This window comes from Miniopterus natalensis, chromosome 3 (genome assembly GCF_054644295.1).
Source record: "Miniopterus natalensis isolate mMinNat1 chromosome 3, mMinNat1.hap1, whole genome shotgun sequence".
Lineage (NCBI taxonomy): Eukaryota > Metazoa > Chordata > Mammalia > Chiroptera > Miniopteridae > Miniopterus > Miniopterus natalensis.
In genome coordinates this window covers 16440299-16461985 of record NC_142083.1, presented here as the reverse complement: position 1 = coordinate 16461985, position 21687 = coordinate 16440299, and the positions used below count along the sequence as shown (strand labels likewise).

The window sequence follows — 21687 nt, the reverse complement described above, 5'->3', positions numbered from 1 at the left end:
AATCTATAGCAAATCTCCGTAAAAATGGGAAGTTTATATAAAGTCAATAGAGGAAATAGATATTGAAATGCTTTATTTAGCCCACTTTTCAACATTCAATTCCAACTGTTAATTTCTTTATCTTTTCTAATATTGTGAATGTCTTTGGCCATGGACATGAATTCTCCTTAACTTCATTTTAATCTCACTGCAATACAATAATCACATTGTATTTATATCTATTTTTATTTGATATTATCCTGAGAGTATGTCAACTCCCCTTGGAAAGATGTACATATTACAGATACTAAATTTAAGTCCCGAATATCCATATAGTAGTGTTTTTTCTGGCAATACTAATCAGAATGAGTTTGATGCAAAGATATGAGCACTATCCTCTTTTAGAACCTGAAAGAACAAAGTATATGCTTGTTTCAAACACTGGTGGTGATGAAATTTACAAATAATTTATTGTGAGTTAGCACAGAGTTCTGAGGGTAATATAATTAAGCTGTACTATCTTAACAATCATCTTAAAATATTCATGAGTATCACATCAAATATTGGAAAAAGTCACCATATACAAGGTTATAAAGAAGTAGAGCATAAAGATTATGAGCTTTAAACGCAGCCTGATCTGAGCCTGTATCATAGATCCAGTACCTTTGGGATGCCCTTAGCCCAGTTACTTATCTGCCCACAGCCCGCATCTTCTCATCTGGGAAGCTGGGGTAAATAACTTCCATGTTATCATTTTGATTTGATAACTGTACAATCATACACTAAAACTTTAGAGCCTAGAGGTCTGGCATTGAGGAGGCATGTTAGACATTGCCTCTCCCCATTGACTTTTATTGAAAATACCACATACTGAGGAACAGGTTATAAATCTTAAGGCAACTTTTATACAGTTTTAGCAGATTTATTTGGTTTAAATTTTGAAACTGCCTACTCTAAGTAAGGTTATCCTATAAGATGTTTTCTGATCTCATGGAAGGAATAAATTACCGTCAAATGGATGAAAAACGGGATTCAATACAGACTCTAGAGGTAAGGTGGCACCTAGGAATAATATAAGTGGGGAAAAAGGAAGTCTGATTGAGGAGGCAGTGCTACCAAGTATGAATAGATCCTAATTCTCAATTGCACACAAGATTTTCTCCATTCCTTTTCAGCCTGTATAATGCAAATTAAAATAACAACTGCAAGGATAAACCCCTTTAAAAACTTTAGATATACCGTTTTGAATTAAAACTGCAGTTATCTTTATTTTAAACATAAGTATTTCATTATACACTACACATACCTGCAATGGTGAAGTAAGCACACTGAACAAAACTTCATTGGGTAGGATACCACCATCAATTCTGAACGTGGCACAAGAACTTGGCACAAGGAATAGTCCCAAATACAGAGGTGTTTTCAGCAACGTACCAGTTTCTCGCCAGCAAACGTGGCCCTATTTGGTTAATGTTGCCTCTTGCTGTTTCTCAAAGTTGCTCAAAAAATGAAAACTCCAAAGACCCAGTGACAGTAACTGTAGTTAACACACTCTTTTCTCAGGGATCCTTGAGTCACCTGAGAAACCATTTCCCCCAGAGAAAAGAGAAGTCTCAGTGCAACAGAGGTAGATAAATATCTTCAGGCTTTGGCTAAAAACATACAACCAGCAAGTCCATGTCAGCCCCTATGGGTATTCTAAAAATAGCCTATTCCTGTGGGGGCAGCAATAATATCAACACCAGCCTAAAAGGCTCTCCAGAGAATTTCAGAAAGATAGCCAATTAATATAAACCATGTTCTAGCATCTTAATAAAATGTTCCATCTCAGCATACCCACGGGAGGGAGGTGGAATCAACGTTCTGTGAAATACGAGTGCTCATTCTACAAAGCACATTCAAGATACCTTTATATATCTTTACACAAAACAGCCAGATATCTACATAGTGCTTTAGCATAACTGATTAGTTATTGAAATTCAATATGTGTAAGTGTATATCATGTAATGATGTATATTTATATTTAAATGACATTTGTTTCTTTCATTGTTGAAAGAGCGTTTGAAGCACAAGCACTGCACAGTAAGGTGAGTGGTTGCTCTAGTCACCCACGTGCTCAGAGTGCTAACCAATCAGTCAGTCAGTTACAATTGTGACAGATTTATTTTATAATTCTTGATTACATAGAAATTGATCATAATATGGATAAAACCATCAGGCTATATTTATATGTGTAAAGTAAAGTAGAAAAGGTAAAGTTTAGGTGTATCAATCTAACTTTGGAAAAAAGTTGCTTCCATTCTCTGTAGGTACTTGTAACAAATTTATGAGAAAAATGGGTTTGGAAAAAAAATAATGTGGACTAATTTACCTAAATTACCTAGATAATTGCCCTAAACTACATAAATGCAAGCATCACCTGGTTTCACTCTAGTTGGATAGCAAAGTGCAACCTCAAACATAAAAGCCACGATTTCAGTAAACACAAACGTAATCTCTTATTGAAGAATTCTCTCCTAAGAAGTGGACTTTACTTTTTTATTAATTTCATAAAACAAATCCATCTGTCTTGTATAAGAACTACAAATCATATCAACTGCTTTTGGTTCACTGTTCTTAACAGCTCCATCGGAATCTTTACCATTTAAATAGTGATTCCTAATGGACACTGTTAAACTATTCAAGGACTCAGTCCCAAATCCTTCACCGGGGGCGCTCACCGCTGTTCAAGTGGCGAGCGGCGCAACATTTCAACTCTCACTTGCAAATTTTCTTTGCACCTAATTTAACGCCTAATGTAGCTCTCAGAGATTTACCCTATGACATCAACAAAATACTTCAATCAAAATCCAGTTCCCTGAGCACTGCACGGTCCTCCAGGTTATTAAACAGGCGAAATGGGAAATTAACTCTTTCCCACACCTCCCTTTGCGTCCTCCTGCTGCAAGGAGAGAGACGGGCTGCACCCCCCGCAGCCCCGGGCTCCTCCAGGGCCCCGCGCCCCGAGCCCGCCCGCCCCAGCAGCCCGGGCTGCGGTGCAGAGCGTCCGTCCGTCCGTCCGTCCGCCCGCCCGCCCGCACTCCCACGCGCAGCCCCGCGCGGACCCCGCGGCACTTACCTGGAAGGTTCCCCGGGCGCCCGGTGAGAGCCGAGTCTAATGCACCGCGAGCGGCGTGGGCACATCCAAGTTTGCAGCCGACCCCCTGCGAGCAGCTGCCGGCGGTGCTCCCTTTTCCTGCTTATGTTCCGCCCCTCTCCGTCTGCGAGGACAAATTAAAAAAAATAAAAATAAAATAAAAAATAGCGGCAACCTTCAGAGGTGCCGGTGCGTCGGTCAGGACTACGCGGCGATCCGGAACGGGAGGTCCTCCGCGAGCCAGCTGCCTCTGGGGGCTCCCCAGCTGCTGTGACCGCCTCCTGTCGGGTCCCCGGGGCTGGGCGACAGTCATTGACCTGACGAGCAGGGCACGGTCCGCGAGCCCCGGCCGCGCGCGGAGCGTCTGGGTCTCCCGGGGACTCGGCAGGGCGCCCAGGCCGCGTGGGAATCGTCTTCAGCGCGACTGGGTGCGCAGCGCCCTGGCGCTACCTGGCACGGGGATCAGCCGCAGTGTCGGCCACCGGGGCTTCAACCAACGCGCTTCCTCCGCGGCCTCGCAGGTGCACTCGGGGTGCGGGTCAGGCACCCTGAAACGAAGGACAGGCTGCCCCGTGGAGCTGGTCTGCAAGGCAGCTGGACAACGTCTCAAGCCTGCTGGTCCAAGAGAAAGCCCTGCTTGTCTTCGCCCCAAGCCTGGTACATACTTCAACCTTTGTCTAAGTAAAATGAATTTAAAGGTTTATCACAGCCCTCCAGAGTGCAGGTTTTTGGTTTTAAAAAAGGAAGTATTCACACTAAATTAGCTTGTTTGGCAGTTTCTTAAAGACAAAGGACTCCAACCAAGACACACAGAATAACAGCATTGCTTCTGTAGTTTCTCAAAGAGCATTTTAAATTAGCAACACACTTGCAAGACTGTTTGCAGTAGATACTATTACTTGAGTAATGTAGGGAGTTACATTACATCTGAAGCGTCTCTTCTTGTATCTGTTAAAATACTCATTGTTTAAACCACAGCCAAAAAAGCAAGCCTATGAGAGAATCAAATGTCAAATAATTTAAACGTCCTCAGGTGCCATTAACAGCCTGCTGATACCTATCCTTGGACCACCTGAGAAGCTCTTCAACCTCTTACATCAAAAGTTACCACTTCCCTGAAGAGAGCTCATGCTTTCAAAAAAGGTCACTTAACTAAATGCCAAAGCCCCAAATGGTCAATTTTCGTCAGCTTTCACTTCTGTAGGAGAAAATTATTCAAATAACATAAAAAGAACAGATGAAAAAGTCATTTACATGTCTGAGGGTGAGAAAAATCTCATTGCCAGGGAGAAAGCTGACAAGTGTCCTCTCACGAAGATACAATGTGGCATGTTCCGCATTTCTGTTTTCCAAGTAGATCTCACTTGGGACATATGGCATTCCCTTATGCCTGTGTATGTGTGTGTGGAGGGGGGGAGGGAGAGAGAGGGAGAGAATATCTGCATTGTAATATTTTAATATTCACATATACTTTAGAGGGAGAAAAAAAACCATTTCAGTAGAGGGACGGCCAAAACATAATGGAGAATTTGTTTGCCATGTATGCTTCCAATTTACTTAAAACATGCATTCATTAAAGTATAAGCTCTGTAAAGGCACTTCTTTGACACAATAAAACCTCAGCGTAACCGACCTGCTGTGAGGGAGCAGAGCCCTGAACTTGAACAGATGCACCTGTGGGAAGCCCCAGGCGGCGGAACCGTCCCAGGCAGAGCGTGTCCCAGGCCTCTTGCTCCCTCAGCTGGTGGAGGGAGAGAGCTGAAGGCCAGGAACCCAGCCCACCCCACGAGGGCACCTTCGCTGCTGCTGCTGCTGCGCAGGAAGCTCCTTATCCAGTTACAAACTGGCACTGGAGGGTTGCAGCAGAAAAGACGCTGCTTAAGTGGAAATTGATGCACATAAATAAATTGTACACAAATAGTGCAGGAAATGTAACTGCTAATTTCTGCAAGGATCCTGGCTAGCTGTTAGCACAGCACTTGTAAGTGCAAATCGAATGGGGTCCATGTTTCCGAGTTAAGTGGTCAGGAATTAAAGCCCCTGTTCTTGTCTTGGTCTAGCCTCGTTCTGAAGCTTTTTTGTTTTGTTTTTTTAAATATATCTTTATTGATTTCAGAGGGAGGAAAGGAGAGGGAGAGAGAGAGATAGAAACATCAATGATGAGAGAGTCATTGACTGAGCCCACAACCCGGGCATGTGCCCTGACCGGGAATCGAACCCAGATCGCCTGGATCACAGGTCGACGCTCAACTGCTGAGCCACGCCCGGCCAGGCTCGTTCTGAAGCTCTTAAATGGTGACCTCTTTTCAAAACTTTTTAGACAAGTGCACTCTAAGTTAAGCTAACGTTAGCCATAATCGATAGTTTCTACCCGGGAAGCCTTGACTAAATAAAGATCACACCAATGGTATCTCTAAATAACCAGTCTTGTCCTCAAAGGATCAGGGTCTTTCACTCTAAATATTTTCTACAGAGAGTAGAATGTGTGGCTCTGTGTTAGTGTTGTTTTTTTAAACTATGTTAAACAAATAATTGATTTGATGTGGAAGTATACTCATGAGTAATGAAGCAAATTAACACTATTTTGTGGGGAGAGTTGAGAGATTAGTGATAATTATAGGTACTATATATTAAATGCTTGCTATGTGACAGATACTTTGCATGTAACTTGGCTGTAGCTACTGTCCATGAAATCCTTAAAACAATTTTATTAAGCAGGCATTATTATCTTTTTAATATTTTTATTCATTAAGCTACGGCTCTGAGAAGTTATGTAAAATTTGCCATTGTCACACAGTCAGTACAGAGCAAATGCAGAAATTAAACTCAGTTAACTTAAACTGTAAAATCTTGATGCTTAGAAATTCCCAAACATTAAAACCAACAAATATACATGGTTTCAAAAGAATAGAAAAATTGTCTGGTTTTCATGTCTTACAAAACACATTTTTACATTGCTAAAACTTTTACTTTGTGACTGATAAATTATACTGTGACAGTTTAGTCACAATAGTTATGTATATTTTAACAGAAAATAGAATTTCAACAAAAATAAACTTTAGCTTAAAAAATAAACTCAATCTAGAATTTCCAAAAGGTGTAATTTCATTACCAAAAATTGGTCAATTTCAAATTTTTTTTATCTCTTTTGCAATCCATTCTCTGTTATTGTCAAAAATAATTGTTCGTGTTTTAAACAGGAAAATGACTCTAGGCTAACTTGAAAGCATTTATTAGAGATATATTGGGCCAAAATAATAATGATTCTCATATTTCAGTTCTCCAAGAGAAGTAATATAATAGAAAAGCTAAAAAAACAAATAAACACAACTATGGAGCTGAAAAATTCATTTCTAGTTTGTTCAAGCTTTATCTAGAAGTTACTTAAAGCTACCATTTCATACGGTCTGATGAAATTCTCAGACACATTCTTTATCTTACAGAGGAATGTGACCACACTTTTCCAAGGCTTCTAATAAAAATTCTATTCTAAAAAATGCTAACTCAAATTAAGTTGTCAGCCCTTAAATGTTGCCAAGAAATGTCCCACATGTTATCTCATTTGATTATTACAGGAATCTTGTGAAATAAGTTACTATAAGTATTTTACTCATATTTTAATGAAGGGAAATTAGGAACAAAAAAAGCAAGTGACTGTTCTTTGGACAAGGTTTATTGCCCCTTGTCTTGTTTAACAAAAATGTTTGTCTGAGTCATGGTGTAATCGATAATGAATCTAAATGGATATTTAAATGGAAGCTACTATTTCTTCATTTGTTTGCGTTTATTCTAAAAAGTGAGAATTGTAATTGTGATGTAATAAAGAAAAAAATTACTGAGCTGGTAGGAAGCTGGTGATTTATATGTACAGGAATTTCTTCACTTAGATTACTTGTAGTCTTTTCTTCATCTTGACTATTACATTAAGATAATAGTTTAGAAGTTGGTCTTAAAATTCTTATGTGAATCTCATCTTGCTTCTCTATGAACTTCAGGTTCAAATATTACCTCTCTGTATCTTTTTATGGTGATTTAATCATCAGGGGAGAAATCCCACATTAGTGCTCATTGCTTTAAATATATTTAAGAAAATAAACTAGCAGCTTAACAAAGTGATCATAAATTCATCTTTCAGCAGCAGCACTGAGCTAATACTAGGACAGGAATGTCTGCTGAATGCTAATGCATTCTCATGCTCTATACATGTGTCTGCTTATGTGGAAGTCACGGAGGCCTGACTTACCAGCTTTTAAGGTAAATTTTCTCATTCTTGAGGTCAGCTTTGCTCATATGTACTTATGAGATACTGCTAACTTTTGGAAATAAAGAAAGCTAGACTGGGTATCGGAGAGCTTGCACTGCAGTCAAACTTCTGGCACTAACTAGCTTTATAACCTTGAGCCATTTAGAAAGCTTCCAGTTAATTTCATTGGAAAATGTGAGAAATCAGACAACATTATCTCGAAGACTTCAGTCAACTATAAAATTGTTATCTATTTGACTAATAATGTGTGATATCCTCTTTACTAAATTCAGAAAAAATCAGGCAGTCAAGAAGAAAAGGTTGTACTTAATTCTGCTTTTTCCCCCTGCTCATGCCCTGTAATGACCCTAACAGTTCTATTTTGTTCTATAAATGACATTATCATAAAAATATTTTGTTTTCATAGTTCAAGTAATTTAAGAATTAGCCAAAAATCATTGATTTGAAACTGAACACAGAATAGGTGGAACAAAATCACTAAAGTCAAGAATATGACTTAATTTTTTTAAGTCAGTGCATTCCTTTAAAGGCACATGGTTGTTATAGTGCATCTACAATGTTCCCCAAGCCCTTTTTCTTTACTGTCCTGGTTGGTTAAAAATGATGTGTAATTTAATTTAAATGATTGAGAATTAACTTAAACTAGGGAGCATAATTGAAAAATGAACATATAATATTAATATATTTTGTATTTTTAAAGCCACAATTCCATTTCAGTAGGCAGTTGTTTTAAAATTTAAAACAACAACAACAAAAGAATGCATAATTAAAAGAAAGAACTGGCTTTCAGTAGGCACAATTGCTTGGCATTTTAGCTTTTTCTTGTTAGCTCAGATTTATTCTCCTTTGTATCTTTTAGAGGTTTGATTAGTAAGTGAAAACAAAATGACATAAATAATATAAAAACAATAATATTTAATTCAATTTATATCAGATTCACTTAAAGCTACTGAAAATTAGTGATGACGAGAATTATGTATACAAAATCCAAACCACACCCATTTTAGCCATGATTAAACTATCTTTATGAACAAATGTACATAAAATACTATTTAATAAACAGTGTTGCTCAGTACAAAAAAGGAGGGGCATGTTGATTTCATTAATGAGTAGATATTTTTACTCTTTTCAGGAGTCAGAAAGGGGGGAAGAAAGAGTGAGTGTAAAGTTATGAACTATAGAAAGATCTGGAAGCACTAATGTGATAAACAGCATTAATTAATTTGCTGTTCACTAAAACTTCTTAAGATAAAAAGTCCTAATTTAGATGAACCTATTAATTTGAAATTATATAACTGTTATACATAATTGTTTAAAGACTTTTCTACCACCAAATACTAACATTGTTAACATTTTAAAAATTCCCTAACAATAGCAAGCATTAGCAATGATGTAGATAGAATATCTATAACTCTCATACACTACCCATAGAAATATAATATGGTGCAAACACTTTGAATACACCTTGGTAGTTTCTTAAAAATTTAAACACATATCTATTGTGTAATGCAGCTGACTCCAAGGTATTTACCGCAAAGACAAGAAAGCATATGTCCATTCAAAGACATGCACACAAACGAATGACTTTATCTATAGTATAAAAAAACTAGAAACAAGCCAAATAAATGTCCATCAACAGGTGAATGGATCAACCATGGTGCATTCAATCAATGAAATCAATTAAAAGGAACAAACTACCAGTACGCTAAAAAACCGAACCACGAGGTCATTATTCTGATTGAAAAAAGCCAGAGATAAGTACAAGTATATAATTAATATGGAATCAAAACATGGTGGCAGGAGGTAGAAAGGTGGTTGAGGAAAGATGGGGGTGGAACAAGAAGTGGATGGCAAAGGGGCACAGGAGACCTTCTGGGGGATGATTATGTGTCTCGACTAGGGTGGTGGCTTCAAAGGTGCGCACGTCTGTCAAAACTCCTCTAATCTGTGCTCCACACGCAGGTGATTGTATGAGTTACACCTCAGAAAAGCTGCAGAGACACACACCTTCCTCATTTCTCTGTGGTAAAACACTACTGTAATTAAATTGTAAACGCCATATTATATCTATAATAAGGTAACAGTTGGCATATCTTTAACCTTAGTGCTATTTTTCTAAAGAAACCACATTGAAGATGAAATAAATTCCCCTACTTCTTACTTCCAGCAGTTTCTTAAATTGTATAGAGAATCTTCCAGTCAAAGTTTAAAAAACTACCCTTAAACTTAAAATCCTAGTACCTATTTAGATAATATTTCAGCAACATTTTGTATAAGGACATAAGGTGCTATTTGATTACAAACAATGGCCGCTGAGGAGTGCTTAACTACTTCTTCGTATGCTTGTGTGACCGCCCATTTGCTCAGAACTTGTCTTCAGTGCGCATGGAAATCTACCCTGGCCTGACGGGAGCATCTCTGCCACGGCAGGCGCCTCCTCCACGGGAAGATAATCGGGCTTCCTCAGTCCCACCTGCAGCCGACAAGCCTGAAGATGAAAAGACTCCGCAGCATCCTAGCCTGGTTTTGCTCCAGAGCGGCCCAGACAGACAATCTCCCTCCCCCCATTTACATATTTACTAAATTGGGCTTCTTCTCTGGGTTTCGTGGGCCTCCACTCACTTCAGAATAGCAGGTTCCACTCTCCCCTCAGTCGCACTGACTGAAACCCCCAGTTTCCTCCCATGTCAGGGGCTTTTTCACTCTTGGCCAAAGAGAATCATTGGCTGCTGTCACATAGAGACGAGGTGACTGCCATCTGCCTTGCTGACTTGATTTTCCTTATGAAAAACGTTTTAAACGCTCTACAGTGATACAGGGTGTGAACACATCCCAGGCTGTTGGTGAACAGTCTGAAATAACACTTTTACTACCTCGTATACATCAAGTACATTGACTTAAGTTTTTGGAATAATGGTGCCGTGGTAGAAATAGTGATAAAAATACAGGAAATCTGGTGACTCCCTGGGATTAAAGCAACACAGACACAGGACAACAGCAAACAGCAGCTGTGGACTGTTGGGCTGGCTCTTTGCTTATGCCAGTTGCCTCAGTTTCCTCATATTAAAAATGAGGGTAAATAGTACGAAATGAGTTTATGAATACGCAGAAATAAGATTGAATGATTTACTATACATGGAGCGCCAAGAAGGTTACTGCTACAAAATGAGGGCTCAGTAAATATCAGCAGCTATTATTAAACAGACGGATGATGTATAAGCAAATCCTGAACATTATGTTATTTCATCTGTATGGATTTCAATGTGCTGTGTAAAAGATAAGGGCTCATTTCTTTGGTGTTTTCTTCGGCTTTAAGTGACTAATGCTAATGGACCTACCTTGAGGATTTAGTTCTAATTCACTAGATTACTGCAATTGTACTGCATTCATGTCCCCCCAGTAGTATAGGTATTATTTCATTTCAGACCTCATAAGGAAGTTTGCTGGCCAATATATCTTAAACCCGACTCCAAAAGCTACTACTTCCATCCCCCAACATGTCCTATTGATAGTGGTTAAGAACAATAGCTGAAAATATATTATTATAAAACTTAACAATTGAATATTATTACTAAACCTTAAGCCCCCAGTTGCTCGCTGAATAAAATGTAAATTTCTTGACTATAAAAATTCTCCTTGATCTGCCTATAAAGTGATTTCCCACCATTTTAAAGACAAAAGCTGGTCTCTTTCATTGTTATCAGGATATAATTTCCCATCCTGTATGATTTTATTCCTGGGGCTTAATCTAAAGTCTTTCCAAACTTTACATGTGTTGATGTTAAAGGACCTGTACTATTTAATAGTGTGCACTGTGTTTAATGTAAGTACTAGACACAAAATAGACACTCTGTAAATATTTGCTGAGCACACAGTATAATGCCCTATTGAACAAAATATTGGTTTTCTGTAACTGGCAGATGTTCACCTGCTCCATCATTTTACTATTTTGCTTAACAGCAGCACAGGAAAATCTTTAGGGAATTAGATTTCCAGATGCCTGCGCCCTGCTTGGGAATATGAAAAGCTTCACATTATCACACCCGACTATTTCATTCAGGGCCGCTCTCTCAAAGGGGCTACAAAGCAAGGGCCATTTAACTTTATCACACAGTGTTATTTTTTTAAATCAAAAGACCAAGAATAGCATTCTTGATTTCTAATGGAGAAAACACTGGTTATAGTATGGTGCCTTTTCATGTAAGTCATCTTTTGTAATGACAAGACAACTTTACATTTAATTGAATGTTTTCAATTCACATACCCTCGCTGAGTATGTGCTCTTCTCCAGTTAACAAGTATTTTTTATTTCATAAAATTGTCATTTTAAGCTTTTTTTTGTTTTATTAATTTTAAACTCAGTGCTATAGATGTGAAATATGAGGATCATATATTATTAATATTTCTTGAGATAATTGATTATTCACAATTTATATCTTCATTTATAATTAAAGTATACAATTTATTATATTAATGACAGAGGAAGAACATACTTGCAGTTAGTTGCAACATGATGGATTGTAGTAAGTTGCCACACTCTGCTTTTACTAGCTTTAATTAAGAAAAAAAATCACATAATTATGAAACTCACTCTAAAGCAAGACGATTTAGCAATAATTTAAATACATAAAAATTCCAATAGAAACAAGAGTAATCCTTTTATAAATAACTTGAATAATTCTAATTATTCCAGAATTATTACAATGCAAACTTTGTTTTCTTTCTCTTGCTTACATTTAATAGGAAGACTGTGATCCTGTTCTAGTGAACTTTTATTGCTTTCAAAGTGAGCAACTTGATAGAATAATTCAGGCTTTTCTGAACTGAGTTTTGGCATATACTTGAATGGACAGCTTAGCTAAGAGTCTCAATGGAGATAGCCCTCTTAGGACTATCTACTCAATTCAGTCTTTTTTTTTTTTTTTAATCCTCACTTGAGGATTTTTTCCATTGCTTTTCAGAGAGAGTGGAAGGTATAGAGAGAGAGAAAGAGAGGGAGGGGGGGAGAGAGACAGGAGAGGGGGGAGAGAGAGATACATTGATGGGAGAGACATATGGATTGGCTGCCTTCCGCACTAGTCCCTGAAGCAGGCCGGGGATCAAGCCTACAACCAATGTATGTGACCTTGGCTGGAACTGAACCCAGGACCCTTCAGTCCAAGGGCCAACAACCTAACCACTGAGCCAAACCCGATAGGGCTCAATTCAGTCTATTTTAGAAGAGCTAGGGAAATAGACAGCCTGGCTTAAGGTCATAGATGTGTAAAAAATTCTGATGTTTATGGGTAAGTACTTAATGCTCAGCAGGTCTGAAGTTTGGCACTAAGAATGAGTGATTCAGGGACACAGATGAGCCCTGAAGCTGTCTGAAGTTGAGGTGATCCCTGGAGTTGCACTAAACTGAAAAGTGATACGATCTTTTCTCTATATAAGATATAGAAAACAATAACAGAATTTTAGTCAATTTAGTACAGAAGGGACATCTTTATGAGTGATTTTTGCTGGTGCGGTTCTCAGATAAAGCAAGCCTGGGACTGTGCGTGTACCCCTGATTTTGTGACCTGGTATACAATGTGGGAACATCCACTAGGAGGATTTCATTCTTGGGTTTTACGTTAGGCCTGCAGACTCTTGCTGTTATGTAAAAAAGTGAGATTAATGATATTCACACAGGAAAAGGGGATTCTTATAATAGGAAATCTGTCAAATCTATTTGGAGTTCAGTGTTAGGGCTTGGCCCACCCAAGCACTATCTGCAATGGCCCCTGATCATTCCAGGAGTTTTGTGGAGGAAATGAAGTCAGAAGAAAGGCAGTTAGTGTAGGTGGGGCTGTGAGAAACTGACTCATCTATGAAAGCCTGAGAGGTAAAATACTGGCAGTGAAAGATCCAGCGCCCAAACTGCGAGCAAGATAAGCACTGGGTGTGTTCCAGGAAACTGAACCATAAAGGGGGTCAGTCCTGTAAGAACATTCCAGAAGAAACCAATTATTATCAGGAGATTTGTCACTACCAGTGGGCAATGAGGTAGGTTTCTAGAAGGGAAGGCAAGGAAGAATTAATCAGGGACACAGGGACCTGCCAAGAGCTACTGCTCAGTAGGGCTTCAACTCTTGTAAAGACTAAGATACAGAAAGTTTACTAGGTAAAGTAACTTAGATTAATTTAGGGTAACTTTCCCCAGATCAACAATGCTAGAAAGTGGCCTATCCAGGATGGAAATTCAGCAGTTACTCCAAAGCCTGCTCTTAAAGTCAAGTCCTATTTGTATTTTGATCCATAATACATCCATTTTATAGTGTTATATATTTTCAAAGAGGTTGCAAACATATCATTTCCTTTGCAAATTACTATATGTATAAGGTTAGCAAATCATATTATGTCCATTTTACAGATGAAGAAAGTGAAGCTAACATAAATTAAGTGCATCCTACCTGGTGTCACACAGATAATAAATTAAAAATAATAAACTACAACTCAGATTTCCTGACTCCCAATTGTCAGAGAGGTTGATGAACTTTTTAAAAAAGACTAGATAGTAAATGTTCTAGTGTTTGTAGCAAAGAGGCAAAATTGAGGATATTATGTAGATACTTACATAATAATTTTAAATAGCAGCGTTAAAAATTAGTATCTTTCTTTGTTTGTGGTCTGTACAAAAATAGGTGTAGGTCTAATTTGATATCCTCAGGACAGTGTTTATCAACCCAAACTATGCCAATTCAGGTTTGAGTATTTATTTGCAATAGCAACCTAATCTCATAGTGATGAACTGAATAGTCCTATATCACTGTGCATCTCTTTTACTCTATTAAGTTGTACTTTGTGTAGAACAAGCTTACATAAATAAATCTTGATTTACACAAAAGATATTATGAAATAACATAGTGACATCCATAAACTTATAAAATAACATGTTTCCAAAATTCTATCTATATTTTATGTCTATTTATATTTTGATTTCGGGTAAAAAAATATCAAATTCAACCCCTTTCAAAATGAAATTATTATAACTTGCTGTAAAATAAATTTATATATAATATTTTTTCTCCATAGGTAAAATTTGTGGGTTGAAATAATCACATTGTCTTTCTCTCAGTATTTCCTAAAATACACTGAAGGCATTCAGGTATCTGAAATCTGTACCATGAGAGTATAGTTGCGTACTCTGTGATATTTCCAGAGAATGGTGACTTTGTGTCAACTTTGATTATGGTATTTTCTTAGAATAATGTAAAAAGGAATTCTAAGCTTATAAACATATAAAAGCATAGCTTTTTAATATTATTTTCCTTCAGAAAGAATTTGACCTGAGCATGTAAGCTTCAGGAAAAGATTTTTTACTCAAATACAAATAGGGGAATTTTATTAAATATAAAAACAAGAAAAATGTCAATATGCTCTTTCACATGACAATTAAAACCAGTCATTTTGTCTTCCCAGTTTTTCGTCTTTATATTCACTATGAGTAAATGATGAATTGAAAATGGTGACAGCAATTACTGGTAATACAACTGAAATGACATTTGAAAATTGCTAAAAAGGATTATAGCTTTGCCACAAGCTTTTAATATTTTTTATCTTGAAACTTTCAAAATAATACCACTGTTTTAGAGAAAACTTTATTCAACGAACATTTTTGTAGATAAGTGGATGACCTTACTTTCATCTCTTATTTGTACACTTAGGTTACCTAGAAAAAGAAAGTGTCAACTTGTCACTCTACAGTATGATATATGAACTGAAGTAATCTTAGGGAAAGCTTGGAATTTACATCCACATGAAAAACTAAAGCTTTGCTCAGGGAACCCAGGGAACCAAAAAAGTTTGCCAAATTAATAGGTATTACCTTTCTACATCATAGCATATTTAAGGTCTTTTTTTCTGAATTATGAAGAAACATGACACTGAGTAGAAAGAATTTGCAAGATTGTGGTGCTTTGTGTTTGACTTGAAACCATTTTACTACCCTGACTGTGGACACCAACGAATGGCTCTAGAATATGAAGTATGAGTTGACACTGAATTTACTGCAATGTCAAATGGGTTTATAAAATATGTAAATAGAATGCTATTTGTGTTATTGATGTCTTTCTATTTTGTTGATCATTCCTAAAATACCACTATGTTTGAGACATGCACAAGGCCACCATGTACTTGCTCACAACACTGGATGGATGTATCTGACAGTTTAATATGCATTTGAGAAAAACCAGTGTAAAAAGGAATTGCTGGTCACAACAGACTGTGGTGCAGTGACACTTTGGAAGGAAATCAAATGTCTTTGTTTGTTTAAAAACTAGAACTACTGATAGTGTTCTTTTATATGTCAACTTGGCTAGGCTACAGTCCCCAGTTATGTAATCAAACACCAATCTTAGTGTTGATGTAAAGATATTTAATAGATGTGCTTAAGGTTCATAATTAGTTGACTCTAAGTAAGGGAGATTATCAGAGATAATTCAGGTGGGCTTGCTTAAATCAATTGATAGTTTTTAAGAGTGTGGATAAGACTTGGAAGGAAGGAAGGAAGGAAGGAAGGAAGGAAGGAAGGAAGGAAGGAAGGAAGGAAGGAAGGAAGGAAGGAAGGAAGGGATAGAGAGGAAGGAATAAATTCTGCCTATAGACAGTAGCTTCAGTCTGTGCCCCAAGGAGCCTGCTTCTGACAGCCTACCCCACAAATGTTGGACTTGGTTAGTGAGCTCCTACAATTTCATAAGCCAATTCCTGGCCATGAAATCCTTCATATATATATATATATCCCCACTGATTCTTCTTCTCTGGTGTAACCCTGACTTGATACACTCAAGTCAGTAGATTAAAAATTTTAAAACTTTCTGCAAAATTCCCAAAGGGAAAGTGAATCTTTTATAATGCTAACATCATACATATAGTGGTTGGCTAACAATAACAATGACACAAACAATAGCAAAAAACAAACAAACAAAAACCCAACACCCACCAATACCTAGGGATTAAGAGTATAACATGAAACAGATCGTAGAATAACAAATTCAGACATAGATTATTAATTAACTTCACTGTGTCATCTCCTTTAGCTACTTTACTACAATCGTCCTTTTTCTTTTTCTTTGAACATTTCTTTTTATATTCATATGTGTGCATTACTGAGGAGTGCAGCATCAAATGCAAGTGTAAAGATAACGCTGCAAAGGCCTTTCTGTGTTGGTAGTAGGTGGAATTTGATACTAATCCCAAGGACCATCACTGTTATGATAGGAAAAGAAACATTTGTAGATGCAATGAAAGTTACAATTGATAGCCAGTGAAGAGATTATCTGGTGAGCCTAATCTAATATAATGCACCATTTAAAAACAGAGCATTTTCTCTAACAGGGAACAGAAGTAAAAAATTTGACTAAAATGGAGCTGTTGTTGGCTTCAAGGTGGAGGAGACTCTGTGGAAAGTAGCCTCTCCTATGTGAGAGAGACTCCCAATTGATAGCCAGCTACAAAGTGGGACCTCAGTCCTACAACCACAGCCACTTAATTCTGCCAACTTCCTGAATGACCTGGGGATCTGACTCTGCCCTAGATCCTCTAGATCCTCCAGAGAAGAAGGCAGCCTAATTGAAATCCTGACTGCCACCTTGTGATACTCTCATCAAAATGCCCAGTTGAGCCTGCCCAGACTTTTGGTTCACAGAAATGTGAGATTATAAATGGGTGTTTGTTTATGCCACAAAGTTTATAGTAATGTGTTTCACAGCATAAGAAATTAACACTTTTCATTGCAAGACATTTGAGTCTTTCTAGTACTGACAGAACATTTTTATTTCTTGTTGTATCAGAAGTGCTTAGTGAAGGGCCTGGCACATATGTGTTTAGTACATAGCAGTTAATGATATGAAGAAAGAAAATGCTACAGAGGACCTTAGACCCTGACCTTTAACGACTTATGTAGACTCTCTCTTTCCCATACTCTTTGATATGTGTTGACTCAGTATAATACATGTAAAGAGTAAGATAGGGTACCTTCAGGTTTTAAGATGTCTCAACAGCCATGTGCATTCTAATTCCATTTTAAATTTGGTATGTGACATGTTATATAATTTAACATATCTAACTTAATCAGGACTAGAGAATATGGGATAAATATAGAAAGGCCTCCCAATTGCTTCCCCCTGTATTACAAAGGACAAATATAGATGGATGTAGGGTGGAGTTCTCCAAAAGTCTAGGTCTTCTCCCTTTTGTCCTAATCCCAATATGATAAGTGTTCTACTATAATGGAACAGGCAAAGTATATATAGCTTGGAGGTTGGGGGGAGGAGGGAGTCATCTGGATACTCAGAGATCCAGAGATTAAAGAATCAAATAAATCAGTTTATGTAAGTAAATAAGAATCCACATACATTTTCTTTTAAAATTGGAAACGTATTAATAGTGACTTAGTTTTGAAAATTTCAGAAATAATTTGACCAAGGAATTTTTTGTTTGATTTGGGGGGCTTTCTCCCCAAATTTTATGTTATTAAATTATTTACTTAATTTATTATTAAATTAATTAATAATCATTATTAAAATGAAATAATACTGGTAGTATTTCTTGAGTTTAATTTGCAAAATGACTCATAATGAGAACTCTGAAGAGCAGCTGCACTTGAGTCCTCAACTAGTATAATTCAGATCCTCTGAGAACATCCCTTTGTGTGGGAATACAAAAGGCATCTCAATACAACAGACATTTTATAAAATTTATTATATATTGTCTTTCATTTTTTCAAAACACTGAGAAATTTCAAAGATATTATAAATATCGGTGGAAAGATTGTGATTCTCTCTAGTCCCTTATTTGCCTGCATTGAATTCCCAACTTCAATACTTATGTGGCCATAATGGACCCATCAGTGTGCATATGGGGTGAGAATTCCATTCTCATCTGCAACTGAGTAATTCTTTTGTAGTGGAATGCAACCCTTGGTAATTTTTCCCCTTAGTAATATGTACCCTTCTGGATTGTCTTTCAACAGAGTGAAAATTCAAGTTACTTATTAATATTCCACATCTGTAGAATATTTTGTAGGCAGTGTAGACTTGGACAGAGTTTGTTCAGGCCTCAGCTTTGCTATTTAATAACTGCAAAGTTGGGACAAAAATTTAAGTTCTCAAACCCTGTGTTTAAATTTGTAAAAACGGGAATAACAACAGTACCTATATTTAGGATCTTTAGTTAATTTCATTAAACCATTCAAAAAAGTCTCAGTAATACTTAGTTCTTAATGTTAGCTATAATTTACTGTTATTATTAATGACTAGCCTTAATAAAAAGTCACAATAATTTTTTTGAAAAACATACATGCAAATATTAAAGTATCTGAAAAGAACACTGGCCAAATGTAACTCTGGAGTAGCATAAGATATATTTAAACTTTAGGCCATGGTGGGGGCATAGACTTTTTTTCTGTTAATAAGAAAATTGAGCTTTGCAGAATTTCAAAGTTTTTATTTTAACATGTGTTACTGGGTAAAGTAAGTTTTTCAAGGAAAACTGAAATGATATCTGTGCACAGATATTTTTTTCTTTCTCTTCTGGTATAAATAAATAAAGAATAAATTACGAATTTTTCATAGAGAAAGAATGTCTTTTACTCTCCTGGCCTCTGATAATCAAAACAGGAGTACAACTTAATATCACGTAGTATACATTTTTATCATGAGCTTCAGGAATTACTGTTCTGCTCCCATTAATGAAAACACAAGCATGATTCTAATTAGCTCTAATGTGCCCTGGAAAAGCATAAATCCCTTAATAAGCTATGAGACATGAAGGGTGGTCACCACCTCTACCTGCCAAATTTATCATATCCTAAGAAAAAAATCTCAGTCTATTAATTCTTTCTTCTAATTAAAATTATGACTTCCTTTATAAACATAAAAATAAATTCTTTAAAGAAATATCTTTTGTTTCACTATATATACACATTTATTTTAATAGTTCTATTAATAGAATGGTTTTATGTCTCCTTAAAAGGTAGTATTTAAGTTTTTTCTTCATAACTACAGGCACTGTAATTCTTCAACTGAGTAGATCTCCAACCAAAAGTACTACTATTTTGAAGAATTTGACACTATCTAATTCATAGCAACAATCATCATCTCCTCCTACCAACTTTGCAAGTTATTTCTGTTGTTTCGGTGCGCTCACGGTCAGGGCGAGGGCTTTCCTTTTTTAACAAGGTGACTCCTGCTTCCCGCAGGACCCTGTCTATTAGGCTGCGTCTCCTTCTCAGTCTTTGGAGTGAAGAGGCGATTATATTCAGTCTCTAGGCACACACACAATTTAAGTTTACGTAGTCTTCTCCACCTTTGCCAAAAACCGTTCTAGGTATTATATTTAAAATAAAATTTCGTTTCATTCATATGATGTGGAAAGGCACAGAAGTAAACTCAAATCGTGTCATTTACATGAAGGCCTCAGATAGAATGCCAAGTATTCAGTTAGCTGGTAAAATATTATGCTTTGTAATGGCATTTATGATTTTAGCAAAGGGATCCCCCCTTTCTTTGTAAACCTTCGGGTATGTTTTCCCAAACAATTCTAAGATCACCGCTTTCTGATCTTATAGGAAGGGTTGTTTCTTATCTCCTGCATTCCAAGCCCACGCCAGAAGCCTGTGCCCTTGAGCTGGTTTTGCTTCCTCAGTTCCAGCCTGTCCAGGACTCTGCTTTGCTTTGTGTTCAGTCTATCACTGAAGTCAAGAATGCCAAAGTCTTCACGTCATGGGATCTGACTTCTGATTCCCACACTCATACTCACTTTGAATATTTTATATTCATGCTACACTATATTATTTCTCTTCTTTAAAAACAAAAAGGGATGACATTGGTTAATAGGATCATATAGATTTCAAGTATACAATTCTATGATACATGATTGATATATTGCATTGTGTGCCTACCATCCAAAGTCAAATCTTCCCTCACCATATATTTGGCCCCTTTACCCTTTACTACCCCCTATAGTTCAAATAATAAACTTTTTTTATTTTTAATTTTTAATCTTCCCAAGTGACAGTTTAAAAGATAATGAATCTTTCACTCTACCAACTATGCTGTCAAAGGGTGCACATACAAATGGACAACAGACATGAAAACATGCTCAAATCCACTAGCTATTAGGGAAATGCAAATGAAAACTATGAGGCCACCTGACACCTGTTAGAATGGCTGTGATCACCAAGACAGGCAATGCCAAGTGCTGGGGAGGCTGCAGAGAAAAGGAGCCCTCAGTCCCTGCTGGTGGGGATGTAGACTGGTGCAGCCACTACAGAAAACAGTAAGGCGGCTTCTCAGAAATTTAAGAAGAGAGGTGCCGTATGACCCAGCAACCCCACTCCTGGGCATCTAACTGAAACACTTGGAAATGTTTATTCACAAAAATACAGGCACCTCTATGTTCACTGCAGCATTCTTCACAGTGGCCACGACATGGGAACAACCAAGTGTCCAAACGATCGTTAGATAAATAAGATGTGGTTCATATACACGATGGAATGCTACTCAGCCACAAGAAAAGATGAAACACTGCCATTTGCGACAACATGGATGGACCTTGAGAATATCATGCTAAGCGAAATATGTCAGGAAAAATTAAGATCCATATGATTTTCCTTATATGTGGGATATAAAAGTGAAAGCAACAAATGAACAAACAAACAACAAAACAAAAACTCAGACATAGACAAGAGTATGGTGGTTACTGGAGGGAAGGGGGTGGGGGTAGCAAAGGGTAAAGGGGCCAAATATATGGTGACAGAAGATGATTTGACTTCGGGTGGTGGGCACACAATGCAGTATACGGATCATGTATCATAGAAATATACACTTGAAACTATATAATCTTATTAACCAGTGTTGCCCCAATACATTTAATTTAAAAAATACTAACAAAAATGTAGAGAAGGGAAAATCTTTGATTTCTCAATAATTTATTGAAAATGATATATAGAAAATTGGGAAGAGAGGGACTCTACACTCAGGGCAGGGCATCTTAGTGGGGCCGGCTCTGTGGGCCACCATGGAGAGGTTTATTTGTCCTTCCTCCTGACTGTGGTGGAAATAGAAACCTTTGTCTACTTATAAAAGATCACGATTTAAGAAACCTCCCGTTTGTCCTAGAAAGATATGTGTAAAAGGCTGGTTAAGTATTGAGTAAGAGCTACTGCGGATTGCTCCTTCATTTCAAGGAGTGTCACCCAACAGCTCCAGCCAGAGCGCTCACAGAAGATGTAGCTGTAATTCGCATTCGCACGCCCTGAGGGGATGAACCACATGTCCATCAGTTT

General features: G+C 37.2%; 1 protein-coding gene across 1 annotated transcript in view; it reads right to left on the bottom strand.

Annotated features, from left to right (window-relative positions):
- The window catches only part of CDH12 (cadherin 12), a 510823-nt gene that overhangs the window by 258401 nt on the left and 230735 nt on the right, over nucleotides 1-21687 (bottom strand). The window contains exon 4 of the mRNA XM_087815037.1: nucleotides 3098-3239. The gene's annotated coding sequence lies outside the window, so the exon portion shown is untranslated. The remainder of the gene's footprint in view (nucleotides 1-3097; nucleotides 3240-21687) is intronic.